Genomic DNA, 18113 nt, shown 5'->3' on the forward strand with positions numbered 1-18113 from the left:
CTCACTATCTATCATTCATTTCGGTCCTTATTTATGCTTTCAATTTCTCACACAAGAGAAACAATATGATATTTAAACATGAGTTCTGAATGTTTCACTTAAAAGTATGGTCTCAAGATGCATCCATTTACCTAAAAAATCTCTGGTTTACCCTGCTTTATGGTAGAGTGGTACTCCGTTGTATATACAAGCCACATTTTCTTTATCCAAAAAGAGAATCATCACCAAATAGGATGTGTATGTCAATGCCAGGCTTCGGAGCTTCCCTGCCTGCAGAACCCTGATTCGAGTAAACCTTTACTCTACATTGTAGAGTCTTGAGTATTCAGTTATAATATCAGAAAATGGAGGCACCAAGCAGTTGAAGAAATAGAAAATCATCATTAAGGACAAAGTAATATGAGGGTAATTTAAGATTTGATGACTATTAGTACAATAAGATGTATAAAATGCAGCTAAATTTATTATGATCGATTTTCTTAACGCTATTGTCCAAACATTTGATATACATATGGAAAACATACATGCATGTGGAATATATAAACATTTTCATATGGGCATATGCGTGCATGTACTGGCATGTATGATAGTTTGATTCATTTATTGTTCATTCTATGCTTATTTGGCTGAGGATACTCTCGTCTTTGGCCATCTGTAGCCCACCCTGCAGCTCTCGCTATTTCTGAGTATTTTCTTCTCTCCAGCATGTGGAACTTCAGTCCCCTCTTGTGCTCTGTTGGCCCAGTCCTGAAATCAGACTTTTCTCCTCAGAGCCCTGGTTCCGTGTAGTTTTCTTGGACTGTCTATCCCCAAGTGCTCACCATAGTTACTTTTGCATAGAGGATTTTATATGACAGTGTACTTTTTGTGATTTTTAAAAAGTGTAATGAACAATATCTTTTTTTTCTTACAAAAAGCCCAAAGACATTAGAAAAAACCCAACAACTACTTTCACTTATTCTATTTCTCATGTAGATTTTTCCAAACCTCTCTCTTTAGTGTCTCTCTCCTTCTTTTAGGCCCCCTTCCCCATGGATGGTATTTTCAAGGAGAGGGGAAGCAGTCTCTGGGGCTCGCTCTAAAGGTTTAACGCTGTGCAGGGCAGTTGTGCATTGTCACACTGGGAATGTAGTCATGCTGGGCCCACGGGGTGAATGAAAGGGAGGTTTCCTCTTATCAGAACTGAACAAGACTGGAGAGCCTTCTTGAGAGGGCTCTGAGGTGGCTGTTGGCAGGAGGCGGAAGGAAGGGGCAGCTTCTAAATGACTAAGGACTTTGGCTCAGTCCCCCTTATGTCCATTGGAACCCAGGTATCAGCCTACTGTGGATCCTTTTGGTGAGCATGTGGGGCAGATGCTGAGGGTGCTGGGTGGGAAAGCTGAGGCCAAAGGCGGATAATTTAACCTGCAGAATGTCAGCTGTGTCTCACTGTGGTTGTCTGAGGGTCATGGATTTGTGCAGAAACCATTGATCAATTTTTCTATTTTAAACTGACAAAGAAACTAAAGTCCTGAGAGGGGAAGTGATTTGGTCCAGATCTAATCAGGCTCAAATGTGGTTTGCCTGATTCATACACGTTACTCACTCTCATGCCTGTCCTGTTGTGTAAGCGTGTGTGTGTGTGTGTGTGTGTGTGTGTGTGAGACACAGCAGATATTAAAACTTATATGGGGCAATTTCACACAAACAGCAGTAATCAAACCACTACAGTGAAGTTTCGTTCAGTATCACCCAGCTTCAGTAATTACCAACTTATGGTGAATGTAATCTTCATGCAGTTTGCCGCTTCTTTATTATTTTGAAGCCGATCTTAGGACATGAAGTTTCTGCAATCCTAAATATTGCAATATTACCATGAAAGACAAAAGTGCTTCATGACTCCTTCCAAAACTAGCATCAGTTCTTTAGTATCAGGATCTTAAAATCACTTGATATCTGTCATGGTTTATGTCAGTGGCCCTCAGGCCTTATGCGCTTACATTATGCATCTGTGATTGGTTCATTGTATAGTGCTTGGATTGATGGTGTCAGTGCTACACCCACATAGGAGTGGAGCCAGGATGTAATGTAATGGCAGGAAGAAGGCGTGTCTCTCTCTTGCCAATTTCGGGTTTGCTGTTTGCAGCTACCAGGAACTGCAGCCCTGCCATGCCACCCTACCTTGGAGCCAACTGAGTATGGACTGAAACCTCCAAAAACCATAAGATATAAACTTTTCCTTTCCCGACTTTGGTCATCAGGTATTTTGTCTCAGTGACGAGTAAAGTAACTAAGACAGTATCTTAGGGACAGCAGAGGTCAGCTCTGGGCACAGAGCAGTGACAGTGTGCACTGCACAGGAAAGTGGTAGCACCTCCGAAGGGGAGGGTGCGTCGCGTGGGCTGCCAAATGATGCTTACTTGCCACAGCCAAGACTATGTTTTGTGTGAAGAGCAATAAGCAGAGAGTAAGAGGCAGTGTGTGCTGGAGGGGATGCCGAGGCACGCAGTGCTGCCTTCAGAGAATGCTGTTTGCAGATGCTGTCACCTATATTTTCCTCTTTGAGCCTCTGCTGAATCATCTGGGCAGGAGAGGCCCTTCCAGCTTCTTCCCTGTCCAGTGGACATATACCTGTTTCCCACAGAAGCGCAACCCATGGCTCCCCATTGCTGCTGGGTCCAGGGTGCCTTAGCACCCCTCATGGGTTCTCCCTCACGGTCTGCTCTTTGTAAATGGCCCTGTATTTTGTCAAGTTTCACATCCCCAACCTGCTTGAGTGTGTCAGCTGAGTTGTGTGAGGATTCTGATTGGCATGGTACCATATGCCACGCATGGTGTATGTACAGTGGAGTTTCTTCCCCCTGAAATAGGTATTTCTTTGCATAAGGCCCTGCCTCATCTCTCTTCAAAATGCAGAAAGGGACTGTCAAGCAGCAGCCACATGGATGCTTAGCATGTTGGTCAAAAGTCAGTAGGAGAATGGAGGGAGCTGTGGGCTGGTCACTGCTGGGCTGTTCAGCTGAGCTCCTCGTGACTCAAAAGGAAAAGCTCGCTTCAGCAAGTCACAGTTCTTTTAGCTGCCTCACTCCTTCCTCTTAGTGATGTTTACTTTGTAAAATCTTTCTCACACTTTCCTTTTCTTTGCAACTGCAACCTCCTGTCAGAATCATCTTGTAGTACAGTGACAATTCAGAGATTCTGACTTCATTGGAAGAAAACTGAATACAAAATTATCCTCTGACATGAGACTTCTGAAACTTAGCTGTAGAGCTAAATAAGAAACTGAAAATATCATGGGAAGATGAACAAATGACTTTAGCCAAAGAAAGTTATACCCTGTAGAACCATGGCTTGGTCAATGACCGACTACCTAAAAATGACAGCATGTGACATGTAGCCTACGTATGTAGCAGGGGACACCAACTGGGTAAGTACACTGTGTGAAGTTTCTGTAGTGATGAAATCACTTAACAAAGCATTTCTTAGAACTTTTCGTTGTAGTTAAGCAAAGCGTGACTGTGTCGGTACACTAGAAAGTCACAGGCAAGCCACCTAATAGCAATACGCAGAGACGACTGATTGCATCCTTCCTTCCATCTGTGCCCCCACTCATCCATTCATTATAGGTCTGTCCACTCATCTTATCTCCAAGGTCATTGGCTTGTAAGCCAGAAGGTGAGGCTGCCTGTTGCTGCAGTCTGTTCAGATGACATCAGGTGTGTTCATGGTGGCCTGGCCATCAGGTCTGCCTTCCAGGACACAGAGCAAGGCAGAGGAGAGTGGGGAGCTGTTTGCAGGGAGTAAATGCTGTGCCTTTCCTGTTTTCCTATTCATTTTGACCCTGTGAAATAGTGTTTATTGGTCAGGACCTGATGCAAATACCAGCTCATCCAGGACTCCCATCTCCTCCATGCAAGCTCTGCTGTCATTTGTCTGTGTCTGAATGTGCTTGGCTTTCTCAGGATCTTTGCTTCTCATTTCCCACCTCACTGCTTGCATAGTTGGTTTGGGTTGCTGTAACAGTACCATAGACAAGTGACTTCACATTTACTTTTCAGTTTGGGGTGGGGGTTTGAGAGCCCAAGGTCTGTGTGCTAGCAAACATTGTTCTAGCAAGGGCGTTTGTCTCTTATCTTCACATAGCTGAGAGAAATAATCTCTCTCCTGTTCGTGTACGGGGCACTCATTTCATTCATGAGAGCTCCATCCTTGTAGCCACATCTCCCACAGAGCCCCACCTACATGTGGATTTGAGGGAACAAAACACTTGGCCTAGAACACCTCTGTGTAATTTATATGCGTGTATCTCAGGGTGGGTCTCCCAAGGACAGACCTTGAAAGAAGAATTAGTTTGTGGAGGTGATTGATTAGTGTTCCCAGGAGAACTCGCGGAGAAATAGGAAGGGGTGAGTTCAACTGGGTGTGACTCAATACTGCGGGGAGGTGTGGGCTCGGGGTATGTCTGGCCTCAGGTTTGACCCACCTAGGGGTAAGGATAGAGGAGATGGATTCACACACAAATCAGTGGTGGAAAATGTTCAGTTTTCTGGAAGTTCAGGCGCAGAAGCCAGCAAAACAGCATAGGAGCTGGCTATTGAGCATAGAATCTTCTTGGGATCATAGAGGATAAAAGTAGGAAAGGAATCGAAAAGGATGGTATGAATTCCTAGCAGTCGTCTTATTATACACGTATTGTTTCCTTCCTAGATACTGGCTTTTCTGAGGTGAAGCCTTCTCTGGGATGAAGAGTCTTCTTTCTAACCCCATATATATTTCTAAACACCAACATTTTACACCGAAGCTGGCTTTGTGAGTATGTGACCTATGAGTTTGTACACTGTGACAATTAAGCATATTATGAACTTGATTCAGTTAAGAAATGCCTTGCATGTAATTCAAGCTCACTTCTGGCTGTTTCTCAGTAGCTCATAGAGGTGTGACCTTGGGGGCTGTTTTTGGTTCCTATCTCTTTCTTCTTTGGTGCCCCTTCCCACCTGTTCTATTTCTTGGCTGCTGTGAGGTGGGCAACTTTGGTTCACTGTGCTAACTGGCCATGGACTAAACACTCTGAAGTCATTTCCTCCTTCAAGTTAGGTGTGGCAGGCAGGCACTTTCATCCCAGGTTTGGGAAAGCTAAGTGCACACGCACCCCAAGGGTCCCGTGCTGATTTAATAGTGTGTGTCAGCATTCTTAATTTCTTACTAATTATTGAACAGGAGCTCAGTGTTTTCATTTTGTGCTGGACCCCATAAATTATGTAGCCTGTTTTGTCTAGCACAGTGTCTGGCAATGTGTATAGACGTTTGTAATATTCTAATTAAATGAATCAGTATATTGTAAAGGAATGAATCCCTGGCATTTACTAGGTGGCTAATAAAAGCAGGCTAGCTGGCTGTCGAGGAGAAATATTTTCTTTCTGTTTTAAAACTTAGTAAAGAATCTGGTGTTGAGTCTTATCATTTGACCTACTGCTCACCTCCTCTACCTCAGTCTTCACCCCTCTCTAGGGCCCTCAGGAGGAGTGGGCAGGGCTTGTTTATTTTGAGCTGCTATTTATTTTTCTCTTCCTGCGACACTGAATATTCTGTTATGAGACAGCACTATTTTTATTTTCCCCCAGTAGAATAATTAAATTAGGCTCCATTGCTTTCTTCAACAGAGTGACCTTGGGCAAAATGAGACACACAGGCTGCTGCTACAGGCTAGCCAGGATGGGGCTGCAGAGAGGTCAAGCCCATCAATCGGAATACATTTACCTCAGATCTGCTTGGAAAGGAGGAAAGAGAAGGCTCGGTTCAGATCAGTTAAGTGCTCTTTTTGGTGAATAGGGAAACCACTATCATGCCTTAGAATTCTAGAGCTGTTACAGAACTGTAGGAATGAAACAGAAATCCGTAGCTCATGGGCCATCTGATTCTGTAAGGTTTTATTGAAATACAATCGTGATCATTGGTTTGTATATTGTCTTATGACTGGTTTGGGGATGGAACAATGAAGTTGAGCAGTTATAATAAAGAACACATGTCCTGCAAAGCTAAAAGCATTTACAACAAGGCCTTTTATAGATTGTTGTCCACTGCAAGTACCCCTCATAGTTATTATCAGTCTTTCAGGATGCCCTATGCAAAGGAGATTCTGGTCAAATACACTTGGAAAATGTGGAAGTTTACCCCTTGATGCTTCACAAACTACACTACTCTATTGTTGGCGTCCCAAGTCCTCTGCATGCCTTACTGTCATTAGCACAGTGGCCCTTTCTGTTTTCTGTTTCTGGTCCAGGAAGTTCAAGTGGTGCCTAGATGGGGACCTGAAATAACTGAGCATCAAACCTCAGCTATGATGGATGGCACTTGGAAGAAATTTCAATTTTCTTGCCTCTTAGCTGGGAAAACTCTGAGGCACCTCCCCTAGTTTCCCCCAGTGTTCACTGAGGGGATTGAGCTCTTGGTGCTCACAATAGTGGACCTATCATTCATGGACCATGGGTTGATTGGGTAGAAATCACTTCCTGAGGAATTTTCTTCTAATTTTTTGACTGTTCTTCTAGGTGGGCCTGAGTTAAGCCACTGACTGAAGGACATGAAAAGTCTTTCTATATTGTGGCCCTTATGAATCTTTATGATGTGGCCTTAATCTAATATACCAGCTTACAGCTTCACATCTCCCCCACATCTTAGCCTTATGCTGCATTTAGGTCAGATAAAACTCTTTTTTTTTCAATCTCCTGAAACGGCCATGCTGTTATATGATGGTGTTCTTTTTTATTCTTGTTGCCTTGACAACAAGAATACTCAACTTTCAGGTCATAGATAAAATGTCATATCGTCTGGAAAGTCAAAAAAAATTTTAAAAACCCAGTAAAACCATGTTGATTTCATGTTATGTTTTCCACATCACGCCATTTATTGAACTATATACTTTCCAGTTTGCATCTACAAACCCTCTAAAAGAATTAAGTGCTAGGTCTATCTGTCTCCCTCACTCTTTCCAAAAACCTAGAAATGCTTTATAACTAGGGGTTGGTTGTGCAGACAGAATGTTGAAAGCTTCTGGCAGCTTTTGTATTGGAGGAGAGGTGTTACAGGGTTCCGGGACCAGCTCTGTGGATGATATCCTTTAGCCTGCTTCTCTGTCAGGCCTTGTCCATGTGCTGTCCAGCCCTGTTTGGCAGCTATCTTCCACCTCTGGTGTTCAATCAAGTGCCCTTGTGCCTCAAGCCATCATACCTGACCAAGTTCCTCTTAGTAATTTTCCATCCACCTTCTCATCTTTACAGATTTATATTATCTATAAATCACCACTTTCCCTTGTTTCGTTCAGAATTGAGCTGTGGGAACCTTCTGTTGCAGTAATCTTGAATAAGTCTTCTTTGTGTCTTTAACTTGCAGTTGGGCTCAATTCTATACTGAAATTGCTTTTTTTTTTTTTAAAAAAAAATTGCAGTTACTTAAGCAAAATCTGCCTTCCAATTAAAAAAAGTATCAGGTGTAATTTCTGTTTAACAGAGGAAGTACTACTTGATGCTCAATAGGTGTGAGAGGGGTGGAATTCTTGAGCATCCATGGATGCTCATTCTTCACGGGTGGAAAGTAGCCGGTGGCAAGTTTAACTCTCCTGCATGCTCACTTCACACCTGTTGCTGTACAGCAGGTTCCTTGGGCTCCGTAGACAAGAGACACATGCATTGAGGTAAACAGTTGTCCATGTGCTGGAAATGGCAAACTCACTAGCCATGGTGAGTTAGTGGTGGGGGTTGGGAAAAGCAGATAATTATTTCTTGTTTCATTCACTGTCTTTCACCCTCTGTTCACCAGAGCTCCCAGTACATAGATGGGCAGCTGTCCCCCGGCCTTCCCATACCTATGCCTATCTTACCAGGAGTAAAGAAAGAGATGATTCTATTTTCTCTGTCTTCTGATCTCTAATTGTGGACTGTCTCCCAAGAGCTTTCAAGGAACACCTGGAATTATACCTGGAAGATGTTTCAAGTGTTTCTCAGTCTTCCCAGCTGTACATCAAGAGTGCTTTTTGAATATTTATTGTCTATGAATACTGTTTTTGGTGCTAAGTGTCAGGGGAAGGGTTTCTCATTTGGATTCCCCCTGAAAGCAGACCCTGGACAAGAAGTTCAAAGGAAGTGAAAATGAAAACTGGGAAACTGAATCCAGGAAAGGAGAAAAGGCACTCCAGGAGTACTGAGGAGTAGGCTGCCCCACAGACAAGTGGGGCTCAGTCTTATCAGCGACCTGTGGAGAAGCCTTGATGGACTTGCCTTATAATTAGCATGTATGGGTGGCTTCGGATTTACCTGAGGATGCTCATTCTTCACGGGTGGAAAGTAGCCCGTAGAAAGTTTAACTTTTCCACGTGCTCACTTCATACCTGCTGCTGTACAGCAGGTTCCTTGGGCTCCCCAGATCAGAAACACATGCATTTGAGGTAAGGAGTTGTCTGTGTGCTGGAAATGGTCACCACAGTAACCTCAGGTGCGCAGCAGGCCAGGGCTGGGCATCCATGTCCCTTGTATGGAGTGACATTCAAAATTTCTGAAACCTTGTATGGCGGGGCACAGACCAGTCAGCATGGATGGTGACTGAACATGTGGTGTGGACCTGCCCATTATGAACCCTGTTCAGGATATGGAGATGGATAAAAATCTCAGTTCTCAGGCTAGGACTCCCTAAGGAAACTAACATGACCTCTATACTATGCCAGTGCTTTCGAGTTATGCCCAGATTAGCTTATTACAGCGATCAGAGGAAACATCATCATGAAACTGGTTTTGTGTGTGGCCTCAGGACACAGATAAATTCTTCCCTCTTGTGGTCTCATCAGCTATCTCTAGCTTGATTTCAGAAAGGGCTCCAAAAGTTAAGAAACCCAGTTTACTCCTGGTGGTGATGCCACAGATTAGAAGTGATTCTCATTCTTCTCTTCTCCTTTCCTGATTTCAGAGAAGGAGTGAGTGCTGGGAGATCTGACTAGGATATCTCCTGAATGAGCAGCCTCACGACTATGCAATTAATGTCTTCACGATTTCACGCATGCTTTTCAGGGGAATCAAAACACTTTCCTTGAAGAACAAAGTGTGAGATAAATCAAAGCTTTTTAGGAACCTTATGGTTTTTCTCACCTTTAACTTCATTATTGATTTTCTTTAAGCCCTTTGGAGGTCCCCTGCTTACCCACAGATTTCTTTCCTTCAAAGAGAAAGATTTAGAGAAAGTAGCAAACTACACATTTACAGACATTGGAGATGCACAGCCTCACCAGTGAGCAAACCCTGCTGCTCCCGAGGCTGCTCCTTTCCTGGGTGATAGAGTGCCAGACATTCCAAGGGTTACCCTATCCTGACTGTGGACTGTGAGCCCATCTCAAGTCAATGTGCATGCTTGAAGTTAGGGATTTAACTCAGCAACATAAGTGCCTGCCTTGCAAGCGCGTGTCGTGAGTTCGATCCCCAGTACAGATAAAAAAACAAACAACAAAAACAAAGTGCATGCTTAAGGGAAAAGGACAAGATACCAAGTTGAGAATCAGATGAGGCTGATGAAACTAATTTGAATAGAAATCATTCAATTTTGCAATGGCTTTATCTTCTAAATAAAAAGGTATTTTGAAAAAAAAAAAATGGCCAAGTGGGTTTGGGATTCAAACATCAGTAAGAAGCAAGAGGTTTCTCAGGTGCTCATGTGACATTTCTCAGATGTGCACTGCTGACAGGTGGCTCTGGTTCTGGGAACCTCTATCCTAGTGGATTTCTTACTTGGTGTGGGCTTTATTGAGCCTTAAACAATGAGGCCCTTTTATGCCCAGTGTCTTTAAATCTTGACAATATTCTAAACAAGGAAACCTCTTGTTTGCCTGTTCTGAGCTAAAACGGAGTGAATGAAATCTTAAACCCAATCAATCCAGTCGATCACTTCTACCCATTTTGAAGGGTGGTCAAGTCTATGATCAGAACCAGGTCATGCATTTGCCACCAGAGCACCTGCTATAGCTTACATCTGGAATGTTCCCCAAACCCTCATGTGTTCAGAGGGCGGGCTTTGGAAGGTGATAAGACCATGGGAGCACTGTACTCTTCAGGGGGTCAATCCACCAATGCGTTCATAGTTGATGTGGTATTGGAAGGCGGGGACTGATCAGAAGAATCTGTCACCTGGAGCGTGACCTGGAAAGGTGTATCTCCCTCCTCCCTTTGAGACACACACACACACGCACATGTATTTTCATCTAAAATGTATTAAGACTCTGTCAGCCTTTTTCTTCCTCACTTTTCCCTTAAGGACATTAGCTGTTTATCCACATCTCCTCTTCTCTCTGATGGGCTAAGCCACAGACTGCCAAGGTCAGATGGTGGTGAAAGCAACAGGAGAAATAGATTTTGAAGAACTGGGGCTTACCCATATGCACGTTGGCATCTTGTTCTAATTTTCTTTTTACAACATCTTGGTTTACATGAAAGTAGATGAGAGTGGGAAGGGATTTGGGGGGCCATATGGTCATAGAGCCCCCTTTTACTAAGTAAGGAAAAATCTGCGATTTGAAGAGGAGGGAAAGGAGGGAGGCCGGGAATAAAACCTGTTCTGATCTCCACAATCAGAGTCCTTGCCACACTCCCCAGCATATGCCAAGGTTGTGCAACTGCTCCCTCGCTCCCAAGGGCTCTGTTGCTCTTTCTTCCTTTCTTCTATGGCCTTCTTCCTCCCAGTTCACTTTCTTTAAGGGAAACCTTGGGCCTGGGCTACACACATGTGAAATTCCATTGCCTTCCCCCAAAGGAACACATCCCTAGAAAGCTGAATTCGGAGACAAAGAGAGACAAGGGAAACATTCTGTGTTGTTATTGCATTAAAAAATCTTTTCCTGGTTTCTCTGGGCACATGAAACACTGCTTCTCTTTTCTCTCCTCCTCCTGGTTTTGCAGATAACTGAGTATAGTTAGGTATAACCCTGAAATAACGGAGAGCTGTCTTCGCATCCTCCCACAGCATTCTGGTTGGAGCTGGCTTGTGGCAGGAAGCAGTGCTGGGCTGCAGTGCTGGTTTTGATCCATCATTTAGTCCCCCATAGGCCTGAGAAAGCTGTCAACCACTCACTCGTAAATTCCCTTTAAGTAGGATAGAGATGATGACACCGATTTCCTAAACTAGTGTTGGGAATTGAGTCCAAGACCATGCTGCAATGCTTGAGTGTAGTAAATGTTCTATAAAGTACAGTTATTAACTAAAATCATGGTTATTAAAACTTGCTAACATTGGATAAATTGCCTCTTGAAGTTTCACAGCAACTTTCTGAAGAAAAGAGGCCCTTTTCTTGTCCCAAATTTGTATTCAAAAATTGTGAGGTTCACTCAGACTAGGTGGATGACCGGAGCTGTACAGCTGGTGATGGCAGGTCTGGGACCACAGTCCTGCTCTGCTCTGCTCTCTTTTCTAGGTGCATGATTTCTCTAGGTGCATAGTGCTCTGTGCTACTTACTCTGAATATGCACATTGAATTTGGGACATAAAGACTGCAAATAGCTTCTCATGGGTTACAACTTGTGTTTTGTCACCAAATAAGTACAAAAAATTTCTGAGTGGTCATGGCTCTTGAGGTTTAAAGTTGTGTTTAAAGTACGGAGAGCTCGTTACCGGAGAACATAGTGTTACTCAAGGGAAATTTTGCTTTTTTTAAAAAAAAATTGAAGAACAATAAATCATGCTCACCACTCTGCTTAACTGCTATGCCATCTCCTGAATTAGATTATTTAAATTTTTTTCTGACTAAAAAGATCAGAAAAAAATCTGAATTGACCTTATATCCTGAACTGAAGTTGCAGAAATAAAGGCAGGCACAACACATCTCTGGGTTGGTTTCCTTGGGGGTTATCATCTGCCCCGGTCCATGAGATGGGCCAGTCTTTGCTGCACTGAGTAGAGTGGTCTCCTAACAGCTCTTGTTAGCTCTACTTATGTCACTGTTGATCAGGACTCCCAAGATTTGCTTCCAACCATCTCTCACTTTCCTACATAAAGATTATTATAAAGCACAGATTTTGCTCTCATACTTGGACCCATCTTTAGATGTTAAAATAAGGAAAATCAGGGGTTCTAGGATAGATTATTTTTTTTTTAATTTTTTTTTCAAGTTATACAGATTTACAGAAAAAAAATGAACAGTAGGAAATCACTAGTTAATGGATTACATATTGTCATCTTAGAAATAATTGTTCAAGTCACAAAATTAAAGCTTGTAAAGTGGACATTCCATCAATGATACTGCAAACAGTTCTGTTCATTGATCCAATAAAACTCTGTGATATCATTTTCTATCTTATACACTTAAATATACATGCAGTTATATAGTTTGGAGCACTTTCTTTTCCTTTCTTTTGTACCATGACTATTACACATTTTGGGTTTCATTGCTCCCACGGTTCTTATTACTTTTTTGGAAGACAGTAAAACCAAATGTGACATAACAGAACAGAATCGGTCAAGTCAAAAGGGTGGACATAATAGATAATGTAAAAACATAATACAAGGTGATCAACAATGGTTACTATAATGCCTCCTGCTATCTCTAATAGAATTGCCTATATCGTTAGTTATAATACAATTGAACAAAACAGTAAAGAATAAAACCGACAAAACCAAAACATTGGAGATATTGTAGGTCTTCAAAAGTAGATAAAAGTCAACAAGAATGGGCGTCATAATGAATCTCATTATCTTCACAGCTGATGCCTAAACTTTCGAACCTGATACTATCCAGCAAAACAGAATAGGGGAACATCAGTTAAAAACCAGATGGTGAGAGTAATACAGGGCTTTAAATCAAGGTAATGAAAAGTCAAAGTGGGTTACTATAATATATCCTGCTATTTTTTTCCTTTAATTAAAAGGATAAAGATAAAAAAGTAAATAATGGAGTGGAGATTGAGATAAAAGAGGGCATAACAACGAAACAGCGCAGATCAAAACATAACCATTTAAGCAGAATAGTGTTTCACCACCAGATAATCCTAACCTAAAAGTAGTTACCATATTGTCTCTTTCTTTGAAATCCTTGAGTACAACTTCGTATACTGTAGCATTAAGTATATCAAAACAATGTAAAACCATTCAAGAGAATGACAGCATTACAGAGTATTTAGAATCGACTAACAGAAAATGAATGATGGTTTCTGTATAATCTCCTTGTCTTTACAAGGTTTTTGCTTATACTATCGTACATAATAAAATCCAGTAAGATACAACCTATTTAGACCATTGGAGACAGAAGGACAAAAGCTAGATGAGACTTCAAAACAAGATGATACTAAATCAGTATTACCTATTAAGATGTCATTTTCTCCAAAATAGCTGTTCCTATCATCCAATCTTCTCTGCCTCATTTCTGTTGAGCTCTTTTTCTGTCAGTAGCTGTCAGTTTGTCTTCTTCATTTTGTTCTCTGCTCCATTCGTTGTGGCCTCTCTGCCATTATTTCTGGATTCTTTGTATTTTTCTTTTTTTAGAATATCCTGCAATACTCTCTGTAGAGTTGAATTGGTGGTTGCAAATTCCCCCAGTTCCTCTTTATCCTGGAAGTACCTTGTTTTTCCATCAATTTCCAGGGACAGTTGTGCAGGATATCTCAATCTTGGCTGGAGATTATTATCTTTCAATGCTTGAATTATTTCCCCCCATGCTCTTCGTGATTTGATGGTTTGTGCAGAGAAATCTGCTGTAATTCTGATGGGTGTTCCCTTGTAAGTGGTCTGTTTCTTGTCTCTGACAGCTTTTAATATTCTGTTCTTATATTGAATTTCTGGAATTTTTATTATTATATGCCTGGGTGTTGCTCTGTTAGGGTTGTAGGTAGCTGGGGTCCTGTATGCCTCATACATCTGAGTATCTTTACCTTTTGCTAAATTAGGAAAATTCTCCTGGATTATTTCTGTGAGTAGCTTTTGTAGTTCACTTGTTTGTGTCCCTACTTCTTCTTTTATGTTCTTAATCCTTAAGTTATGGATCCTCTTATCATCTTCTAGTCTTTGTATTATTGCTGTTTGTTTCTTTGTTATTTTTAAGAAGTTTTTCATTTCATTCTCCCATATTACAAGTCTGCCCTCCAGATCAGATACTCTGTCCTTAGTTTCTTTCAAGCTGTTATGCCAGTCTTCTATAGACTCCTTAGTATCTTGGTAGTCCCTTTGAACCTGCTTCACGTATTCTATGCTTTCTCTGTTTTCTCCATCAAACAATTCTCCCCTTTTTTTCTGTTCTTCCATTCCACCGCCTGTTTTTTCTTGGGTGGTACTTAGCATTTCTCTAACTATTCTGTATACTTCTAGCTTCAGGTCACTGATAACTTCATTCCTGAATTGGTCTATGAGGCTCTCTATATGGTGCCTTATGTGTATTGGTGCGGTGTCTGCTATTGCCTGTTTTTCAGAATTGGGGGCCAAGGAGCCTTTCTTGTTGCTGCCTCTTCCCATGCTGCCTCTTCTTCTCTGTTCCTTATATATGCAAGCTTATATAAGAGGCCCAGCTTCTCTCCCCGTCAGCCACAGCCTGATCGAATTGCACCAGTTAGGTGTTCCCGCTCACTGCTGCGCACCAGGGAGTTACGGACCAGGCAGCCTACGAGTCTCCCCTCCCGGCCACCGTCAGGCTCTGGGATCTGGGTTGGGACAGCCTACCAGGTCCGCCGGCAGCGTCACGCAGGCCAGGCACTTTTCACCAATCCCGCCTGAGAGGGGGATGTGTGGCTGGAGTCGCCACTGCGCCCTGCTCCCGCAGGACTGCTCGGGCCCAGAAAGTCCTCCGCTGGAGTCAAACTGTGGTAGAGTGTCAGTTCCTCTCACTCACCTCACCACAAGTCAGTGCACGCCTCCCTGCCCTTCGCAGATTGCCGTTCTCAGAGCTTCTGCGCGTCTCTCTCCTTACCGAGCCACTGTAGAGGCAGCCAGCCGCTGCGCGGCGGGAAACCCAAATCGCGGCTTACAATGGCGCGGGGTCCAGCCTCCACACCGAGGCTTTTCTGTTCCTGTTTTAGCACCAGGAATGCATTCCAAGTTGGTTTCTCTCAGCCCAGTTCGTTCCTGAGTCAGCAGAGCATATCTCCACCTGCTTATGTCTCCTTAGTCTGCACCATTCCTGGCTTCTGAGCCGAGTCTTTCAGAGAGCCTCCGGTAGTTGCTGTTATCTGTCCGCCATGTTCTCCCGGAAGTCCGATAGAGTATTTTTTGTGTGTGTGTGATGCTCACCAAATTGCAAGGGTGCCACAGCTCTTGTATAGGAACATCTTGGCTGTAATTATTCACAAGACTACTTCCCAGGGAGACTCAGGTTAGTGTCCTTTGTTCAGTGGTAGTGCACAAAAGGCTTCACGAATGACACTGTTCCAGTGAGGCACTTTTTGCTGAGCTCGTATCTGAGAAGTAAATAACAGACTTCCTAATGCGAGTTATAGATTTTGTTCTAGAGATTATAGTTTCCTCCATCAATTATTTCTTCCCCTACTTCTTTCTTCCTTTTCTAAGAACTTGCCTACATCTTCTTTGAGGAGTCCATTCCCACTGTGCCTGCTGAGTGGCGATGTGACCTGTCTCCTTGGCCACCGGATCAGAAGCAATCCCTGCTCACACTCAGCTGACTGAATTCTCTCTCTCCTGAGGACTGGGGTTGGGCCTCTGATGTGCTATTGAATGTTTGTTGAACACTTGAAGAGCAAATCAAAGTCAGGAAACAAGACCCTGTGCTTAGCTCTTGAATAAAGAAGTAGAAAGAACTGGTCAGGAGGTTGAGATAGAGAAAGACAATGCAAAATAATGACCACCTGCAGAGAGAAGCAGAAGCAAGAAGACAATTCATTTAAGAAAGATTAAGAGAACCATACTCCACTGAGTTTCTATACTACATTTTCTTTAACCATTTGTCTGTTGAGGTGCACCAAGGCTGGTTCTACAGCTTAGCTATTGAGAATCATCCAGTAATAAACATGGGTCTGTAGGTATCCTTCTAGCATGCTGCCTTTAATTTGTTCAGGAATATAGTGGGGAGTGGTATACTGGGTCAAATGGGAGCATGATTTTTAACTTTTTCAGACACAGCCATACTGATTTCCACAGTGGATGTACTATTTACCTCCCCCATCAAGAGTGTAGGAGAGTCTTATGGTTCATGTCAGTGGCCCCCAAGCCTCATACGTTTGTGATTGGTTCATTGCCTAGTGCTTGGGTTGGTGGTATCAGTGCTACACCCACCTTGGAGTGAAGCCAGGATGCCATGTAAGGGCGGTAAGAAGGTGCATCTCTCCCCACCCCCCTCTCTCTTGCTGGTTTGCGCCTTACTGTTTGCCGCTGCCATGACCTGCGGCTCTCTCACGCCACCCCACCTTGGAGCCAACTGAGTATGGACTGAAACCTCCAAGACTGTAAGAAATAAACCTTTCCTTTCCCAACTTTGGGCATCAGGTATTTTGTCTCAGTGACAAGAGAGTGAATTACATGTCAATTGCAGGAAAATGGATGGAACAGGACATTACAATGTCCGATGAAATAAGCCAGATTCAGAAAGTTGAGCATCACATTTTGTCTCATATGCGGTCTCCAGAAAGAACACTTAAAAAAGTGTCAGCAAAGTAGAAAGGAGACTTCTAGAGAACAGGGAAGGGACAAGGAGTGGAGGCCGGAGGAAAGGCTTAGTGCACATTTGAAAATAAAGCATTGTTATGTACACGTATGAGTAGGCTGAAATGTAGCCCTTTCTTCTACATAATTAATTTGTGCAAATACAGTTTATCAAAAAGAGAAAGAAAAGAGAGACAAGGAGAGAAAGACTAGGTTTGCTTTCTATTACTATTTCCATTATTTGTGGGACATAGTGTGTACTCTGCCCTTTCATTAAGTTATAGTCCTGTGCCTTGTTTATAAATACAGACATTTGCTTTTTCTTTTTGTATGTGTGTGTGTGTGTGTGTGTGTGTGTGTATGTGTGTGTGTGTGTGTGTGTGTGTGTGTGTGTGTGTGTGTGTATCTGGAGTGTCTCATTCTTGCAACCAGGGATCCCAAGACAGATTTGCACAATCATCTCACCTGTGCTGATAACTAACATTTTTAATATGACACCTTTTCCAGCAGAGTAGATTTTGTGGTCCTGGGACCAGACCCAAGAAGTAACCTTGAGTCTCACCATTCTTTTGCTTACTTTATCTGTCACTGATGCTTCAACATGTGCATGTGTCTTAGCTGTTTTCATTGTTTCCATCAGGATAAACTAGATTTTATAGTTGATATCGCCCTCCAAGGATTGTGACTTTCCATCTGGGATAGATTTTTGAAAGTTCTTACTGGGAGCCCAGAGAGTTGGAATGGCTCCAAGATTCTTTATCACACCATGGGCCAGGCTCCTTTTTCTTTCTCTGAAGGGTGTGAATTTGACCTTTCCATTGGTCACCACGATTGCCATATTCAGCTACTTGTGACTGAGACACAGAGGGCTTCGAGGGAGGACAGCCCACAGAGTTCTATTTGAGGAGTGCCAAATGGCTCTTCAGGCCCAGCTGGCACTGCTGTCTCTTGCACAGTGCCTGAAATGTGCAGGACTATTTTTGTTGAGTTACAATATTATTGCTCACAATAAAGTATATATTAAAACAAAATTAGAATTTCCCCCAAGAAGGGCAGAGAACTCTCCAATCTAATTGTGAGACTTTGGGAAAAACAAAATCCTTGGCACTTCTCTTTCTTAATCTGTAAGATGGCAATAATAGTAATACGTACCTCACAGGGGTGTTATGGGGGTTAAACAAGTTACTACTCTTAAGCTCCTAGAACTGTGGCTGACCATAAGATCATCTCTGTATTATAAAAAGGAAAGAAAGAAACAAGATGAAACTTTCTTCTGCTTTCTTTTTCCACTGATGTTAGACAATCAGCTTAAGGCAAGACTTTGAAATAGGGCATACCTAATTTTCTGTACTCTGCTTTTTTGTTTGTTTGTTTTTGTAATCTGTTTTCCTTTTATTAAACAATTGAGTTTAAGTGCTTCGGCTGAACACATTTGCCTCCTGTTAAAGTGATGATGGAAGGCAAAGTTTGGATCTTAAACTTCCATTGCCTGAGGTCTTGGACTGATATCTGAGGCTTGGAGAGGACCA

General features: G+C 42.6%; 1 long non-coding RNA gene across 1 annotated transcript in view; it reads left to right on the top strand.

Annotated features, from left to right (window-relative positions):
- Window positions 1–1242: 1242 nt before the first annotated feature.
- LOC134477861 (uncharacterized) overlaps window positions 1243–18113 on the top strand; it is an 85400-nt gene continuing 68529 nt past the window's right edge. Inside the window, exons 1-2 of the long non-coding RNA XR_010050104.1 lie at window positions 1243–1336; window positions 4687–4788. This is a non-coding gene — a long non-coding RNA (uncharacterized LOC134477861). The remainder of the gene's footprint in view (window positions 1337–4686; window positions 4789–18113) is intronic.

This window comes from Cavia porcellus, unplaced genomic scaffold (assembly GCF_034190915.1).
Source record: "Cavia porcellus strain 051 isolate PalLab524CR breed Dunkin Hartley unplaced genomic scaffold, mCavPor4.1 scaffold_10, whole genome shotgun sequence".
Lineage (NCBI taxonomy): Eukaryota > Metazoa > Chordata > Mammalia > Rodentia > Caviidae > Cavia > Cavia porcellus.